The following is a 6,939-nucleotide window of genomic DNA, read 5'->3' as shown; positions in this document are numbered from 1 at the left end:
CTTCCTTGACCAAGGTATCATTGAGAAGAGTGTTGTTCAGTTTCCACGTGAAGGTTGGCTTTCTATTATTTATTTTGTTATTGAAGATCAGCCTTAGTCCATGGTGATCTGATAGGATGCATGGGACAATTTCAATATTTTTGTATCTGTTGAGGCCTGCTTTGTGACCAATTATGTGGTCAATTTTGGAGAAGGTACCATGAGGTGCCGAGAAGAAGGTATATCCTTTTGTTTTAGGATAGAATGTTCTGTAGATATCTGCCAGATCCATTTGATTCATAATTTCTCTTAGTTTCACTGTGTCCCTGTTTAGTTTCTGTTTCCATGATCTGTCCATTGGTGAAAGTGGTGTGTTGAAGTTTCCCACTATTATTGTATGAGGTGCAATGTGTGTTTTGAGATTTACTAAAGTTTCTTTAATGAATGTTGCTGCCTTTATTTGGAGCATAGATATTCAGGATTGATAGTTCCTCTTGGAGGATTTTACCTTTGATGAGTATGAAGTGTCCCTCCCTGTCTTTTTTAATGACTTTGGGTTGGAAGTCAATCTTATCAGATATTAGAATGGCTACTCCAGCTTGTTTCTTCATGCCATTTGCTTGGAAAATTGTTTTCCAGCCTTTCATTCTGAGGTAGTGTCTATCCTTTTCTCTGAGATAAGTTTCCTGTAAGCAGCAAAATATTGGGTCTTGTTTGTGTAGCCAGTTTGTTAGTCTATGTCTTTTTATCGGGGAGTTGAGTCCATTGATATTAAGAGATATTAAGGAAAAGTAATTGTTGTTTCCTGTTATTTTTGTTGTTAAAGTTGGCATTTTGTTCTTGTGGCTGTCTTCTTTTAGGTTTGTTGAGGGATTACCTTCTTGTTGTTTCTAGGGCGTGGTTCCTGTCCTTGTATTGGTTTTTTTCTGTTATTATCCTTTGAAGGGCTGGATTCGTGGAGAGATAATGTGTGAATTTGGTTTTGTCGTGGAATACTTTGGTTTCTCCATCTATGTTAATTGAGAGTTTGGCTGGGTATAGTAGCCTGGGCTGGAATTTGTGTTCTTTTAGTGTCTGTATAACATCCGTCCAGGATCTTCTGGCTTTCATAGTCTCTGGTGAAAAATCTGGTGTAATTCTGATAGGCTTGCCTTTATATGTTACTTGGCCTTTTTCTCTTACTGCTTTTAGTATTCTATCTTTATTTAGAGCATTTGTTGTTCTGATTATAATGTGTCGGGAGGTATTTCTTTTCTGGTCCAGTCTATTTGGAGTTCTGTAGGCTTCTTGTATGTTCATGGGCATCTCTTTCTTTAGATTTGGGAAGTTTTCTTCTATAATTTTGTTGAAGATGTTTGCTGGTCCTTTGAGTTGAAAATCTTCATTCTCATCCACTCCTATTATCCGTAGGTTTGGTCTTCTCATTGTGTCCTGTATTTCTTGGATGTTTTGAGTTAGGATCTTTTTGCATTTTACATTTTCCTTGATTGTTGTGCCGATGTTCTCTATGGAATCTTCTGCACCTGAATTTCTCTCTTCCATCTCTTGTATTCTGTTGCTGATGCTGGTATCTATGATTCCAGATTTCTTTCCTAGGGTTTCTATCTCCAGTGTTGCCTCATTTTGGGTTTTCTTTATTGTGTCTACTTCCCTTTTTAGGTCTAGTATGGTTTTGTTCATTTCCATCATCTGTTTGGATGTGTTTTCCTGTTTTTCTGTAAGGACTTCTACCTGTTTGATTATGTTATCGTGTTTTTCTTTAAGGATTTGTAACTCTTTAGCAGTGTTCTCCTGCAATTCTTTAAGGGATTTTTGTGCTTCCTCTTTATTGTCTTCTGCCTGTTTAGCAGTGTTCTCCTGCATTTCTTTAAGTGTGTTATTAAAGTCCTTCTTGAAGTCCTCTATCATCATCAGGAGATATGCTTTTAAATCCGTGTCTAGCTTTTCCGGTGTGTTGGGGTGCCCTGGACTGGGCGAAGTGGGGGTGCTGGGTTCTGATGATGGTGAGTGGTCTTGGTTTCTGTTAGTAAGATTATTACGTTTACCTTTCGCCATCTGGTAATCTCTGGGGTTAGTTGTTATCGTTGTCACTGTTTAAAGATTGGAGCAGAAGCTGTGTTCCACTCACCAGCAGTCTCTAAATCCTGCGGCGGGGGTCGTGGGTAGCTGACGGTACCCCGGTGCTGGTCCAGCCGGAAGAGGCCTGTGGTCCTACTCAGGCCGTTTTTCTGCTTCCCTAACTAATGCAGTCTCTGGTCCCGCGTGCAATTGGATTGGAGCAGAAGCTGTGTTCCACTCTCCAGAAGTCTTAAGATCCTGTGGTGGGTGTTGTGGGTAGCTGGTGAGTGTCAGCCGACCCTGCTCTCCAGCTGCCCCGGTGCTTTTCTGACCAGAAGAGGGTTGTGGCCCTATGTAGGCCGGATTTCTCTCTCCCCAACCAGAGCAGTCTCAGGTCCCGCGTGATTGGACTGGAGCAGAAGCTGTGTTCCACTCACCAGCAGTCCCAAAATCCTGCGGCGGGGGTCGTGGGTAGCTGGCGGGTGTCAGGCAACCCTGCGCTCCCGCTACCCCGGCGCTGATCCAGCCGGATGAGGCCTGTGGTCCTACTCAGGCCGGTTTCTGCTTCCCTAACTAATGCAGTCTCAGGTCCCGTGCAATTGGATTGGAGCAGAAGCTGTGCTCCACTCACCAGAAGTCTTAAGATCCTGTGATTTTCAGCCTTTCTTATGGCCTGTGTGTCCTCTTCATTTATTTGTTTTGTCTGCCCAGCATCTCCTGGAAGAGCTGCTGTGCCCTTCCAGAGAAGGCTTCTGTTAATCAGAGTGCAAGGGACCACAAGCTCTACACAGGCAAGGACTTAATCCAAGGCAGTCACTGGTCACTTCCTGGTATGTCCCCTATGGATGAAGACAAACCAACCCCAGAGGAGGAAGCGGATTCTGGAACAGGGTAGAGATTAGGAACATGCGTCCCAGAAAAGAACTGATCTTGTGCAAGCAGCCCAAGGGGAACCTGGAAGCTCTGGGGGACTGGGATGTCCTGCTGAGCCAAGCCTCCTTGGCTATTGGTCACCCTTTTCACCCAACCCAAGTGGATGCTGGCCTGAATTTCTCTCTCCCAGGCCAAGGGGAGAGGTGCTGCCCCATGCCAGTTATGTAGATTCTTTTGTGGTTAAGTTCCAGGCCTGGAGGAAGTAGGCTGGGCTGCCTTGTGTGTGTGCTGAGGGGTGCCACCTGGGGTTTGGGGAAAGCCCTGGCCCCACGCTGGCCTGGTTGTTGTCTCCAGGTTCATTGCTCCTAAGTGCAAGCAGTGGCTCAGCGCTGCAGTAAGTGAAGACAGAGATGGCCAAGCAACCGCCTGGCCTGTGAGTGGTGTTTACAGCCCCCTATCTGGACTCTGAGGCCATTGGGCAGCAGTTGCTGTGCTCTGGGCATGAGCTCCCTAAGACTGAGCTGCTGTAGAGCCTCCTGCTCATCAACAATGCAGGTGAGACTCCTGTCCAGACCAGGACTGTGAGCTCTAACTTCAATGCCCTTTGTGTAGGTAGAGGGTCAGTCCTGAAAATTCCAAAGTCCAAGAGGAGAGAGAATGGACCAGTGTTACTATAGGCTTAGCCTTACCTGGTTGTCTAAGGGGAGGAACTGTGGAAAGGGGAGGGAAGGAAAAGAGCACCCTTCTGCTGTGCCATTTTTTTTTCCATCATGTTTATTGTTTGTTTTGTTTTGTTTTTCAGGAACTAATAGGGATGTTTCCAAAGGCTTCCTGAATGTGAAGGACCTAGCTAAGGTGAACAACAACTTGACTCTGAACCTGACCTCTATATGCTGCTTGACTTGGGTACCCCGAATGCCTTTCCAGATAGCCCTGGCCTCAGTAAGACTGTGGTTACCAACTCATCTCTGTGTGCATGGCAGCCTTTCAAGGGCTGGAGGCTGTACTGACATGAATTTCTGCCTGAGACATGGTGTACCAGGTCCTGGCTATTGAGGAACCCAGTGACACGGTGCTGAGCTATTCCCAGTGTAGATGGCTCAGACTGACATTGCTATGACCTAGCTAGTACCTCTCTGGAAGCTGAGCAAGGAGGAAAGTTTGATCTGTTTTCATTAAGGAATCCAAAGACTATAGTGCCCCTGCCTCTGGTCAGGATTCCTCACTTTGCAAGAACATTACAGAATCCCAAGAAGTTGGAGCAGTCAGGGGCAGAGCCACTCAGCCTTGGAAGTTGCCTAATTAGCAGGTGGGATAAAACATTTATACAAATAAAAATGATAAAGAGTTAAATATTAAAAACAAAACTCCTTTTCTTTGTTAATGGTGGCAGCAGCACAGATTTCAGAGACAGTTCATGGTTATCTTCCTTATTTCCTTCCAATGGTGTCACCAGATACAAGGGGAAGTGCTGCAGATGAACCTCACTTGGGTCCTCGATCCAAGGGTGAACCTCTGAGTTCCAGTTATAGGTGGTCAAGGAGTTGGCATGGATGACAAACAAATACGAACACAAGGGAGTATGGTATCTGTAATTTGTCAAATTGAGTACCAGACTTAAATAGGGAAATTAGGTGACACATTGGCAAGGTACAATGAGGTTACCGGATGCTTAATGACTCTTATACAGAACAGAGGAATGCAAACATGAAGACTGGCAGGAACTGGGCAATAAAACAATTGAGACAAAGTCAGCTCTATCTAAGGTCAGCTATATTCTTAGAAGCCAGGTGTGAGGTCTTTACACTCCCGGGGCAAGGGCTTTCACACCCAAGTCATGGGTCTAATTAGGGAGTTCTACTCTAGCTAACCTTCTCATCAATAATGCAATACTCTAAAACCACAGCCCAATCTACTTCCTAAACCATTGTAAATTCCTGTATATGGGAACAGCTTGGCTTTTATTCTAAGTGATAGTATGGGGGGACTTTCTACTAATAAGTAATGTAGTATGCCATACATAACTATAATAAGAATTCTAAATTTACATTGCTAAGCTTGCCCTGAGATTTCTAACTCTATGTAGTAGATAGTAATGCCTGATTTCTTTCACTATCTCTCTTACAATACTAGAGGCAATTCTGAATGTCACTGAATAGGCAACATTTTTACTGAATTCCAAGCCCAGGGTCAGCTCAAGACTAGGGCATTGTTGAAAGCCAGGGAGCAAAGTTCGATTTTGCTTAGATATTGAGCAAGTCATTGCTTGGAGGCACCTATAATAAAACAATACTGAAAGAAAGCACACAGATCCATTCGGAGTTTGGAGCATTTGTTATATGGGATGCTATGGTTCCAGGAGACTAAGTTTCCGTGAAACTCTTTGCCTCAGGACTGCTTCCAGGTTTCTAAGCCTGTCAAGTGAGTCACTACTAGAGTGGATGTAGCAGGGAAGCTCCACCTCCATCTTGAGGCTGGCCACCAATAATGGGTTCTTCTCGAATGACAGCAACTTTCTGATGGACAGCCTCTTCTTGTTTGATGGCCTCTTCCTGGGTGAGGTTCTTTTCTTCCATGAGGGTCTCTTTCTCCAAGATATCCCCAGAGGAGGATCCTGGAACACCTACGCTCTTAGGTGGCTGCAGGGATCCACAAAGCTCCTCTTGGGGACTGCAGGAGGACATATTCCTGTCAGGCTTGTATGTGGTGACTCTCATGGTCCTGACAATGCTGGGGCTTGGGGTGCCTGGGAAAATCTGTGTGGAAGTAGGTGGTAAACATGCCTCACTGTCCCTGATCATGGGGTGCCTCATGATTTGGTGGATGGTGGGCCTCCTGCTGGGATCGATCATCAGCAGTTCAGTGATGACATTGAAAATATCAATGGAAACATGGGAAGGGATGCTGAAGTTTGCAGAGATGATCTCCCACTTCAAGTCCACAAAAGACCTGCCTTGGAAAGGCAAGTTCCCAGATGCCATGAGGAATAGGAGGACCCCTAAACTCCAGATATCTACCGGGAAGCCCTCATATTTCTCTGCTTGCAAGAGTTCCGGGGCACAGTAGGGCAGTGTGCCACAGAAACCTGCCAGCTTCTGTCCAGGAATCACTTCAACAGCAAAGCCAAAATCACACAGCTTGGCATTTCCCCTGCAGTCGATCAAAATGTTGCTGGCCTTTATGTCTCTATGGACAATGTGATGGTCATGGCAGTACTGCACCGCATGTACTATCTGGGCAAACATCCTTCGAGTCTCGCTCTCCTCTAAAGACCCCACTTTGCTGATGTGACCTAGTAGCTCTCCCCCTGAGGCATACTCCATCACCAGGTAGGTAGTCTCTCTTCTCTGGACCACGTGAAACAGCTTGATCATGTTAGGATGGCTAAGTGATTTCATAATCCTGGCTTCCCTGCAGATGGGTGAGGTGTACTCCTTGGTGTTTTGGAGAATTTTTACAGCCACAGAGGTACTTGTGGGGACATGGAAGGCCCGTTTCACCACTGAAAATTTTCCTTCACCCAGTGTGTACAGCATCTTGTAGTTAGTGTCGAAGTTCTCTTCAGTTGAGTAGCAGGCCTTCAGATCCTGCTCCATCATCAGGCCCTCTATGACTTGGCTAGAACCGAACTTGCAATGAGAAAGGAAAAAAAAAAAAAAAAAAAAAAAAGGAACAAAACAAAAACAAACCATTTAAAATCAGGCTGAAGAGAATTTTTACAGTTAAAACTTCTTACCTCCAAAAGACAAGAAAAAGGTCAGAAACATGTCAGACAACCTAATCAGGTACTTGGAATGCTTGGGAAGAGAAGAGCAAAGCACCTTCTAAAGCAGTAGACAAAAACTATGACATAGATCAGGTTGACAGCAACCAAGTGCAAACTGATAGAACAAAACAAAGGATCACAGACAGTAAGAGCTGCTCATTGGAAAGAACAACCATCCTTTCCCCTGGTCTCAGCACACACTGAGAGCCAGTGCACCAAGAAAATCAGGATCTGAGCATTGCCTTTGCTCCTTGCATGGAGTC

At 45.0% G+C, this 6,939-nt stretch overlaps 2 pseudogenes; one reads left to right on the top strand and one right to left on the bottom strand.

Annotated features, from left to right (window-relative positions):
* Positions 1-2,878: 2,878 nt before the first annotated feature.
* Positions 2,879-4,030, top strand: LOC147003435 (sepiapterin reductase-like; annotated as a pseudogene).
* Positions 4,031-5,342: 1,312 nt separating this feature from the next.
* LOC147003434 (sperm motility kinase X pseudogene) lies at positions 5,343-6,551 on the bottom strand (annotated as a pseudogene).
* Positions 6,552-6,939: the final 388 nt, after the last annotated feature.

Source organism: Mus caroli, unplaced genomic scaffold (genome assembly GCF_978045245.1).
Source record: "Mus caroli unplaced genomic scaffold, Mus_caroli_1 scaffold_8, whole genome shotgun sequence".
Lineage (NCBI taxonomy): Eukaryota > Metazoa > Chordata > Mammalia > Rodentia > Muridae > Mus > Mus caroli.
The sequence above is the reverse complement of the archived record's forward strand: the minus strand, read 5'-3'. Positions and strand labels throughout refer to the sequence as shown.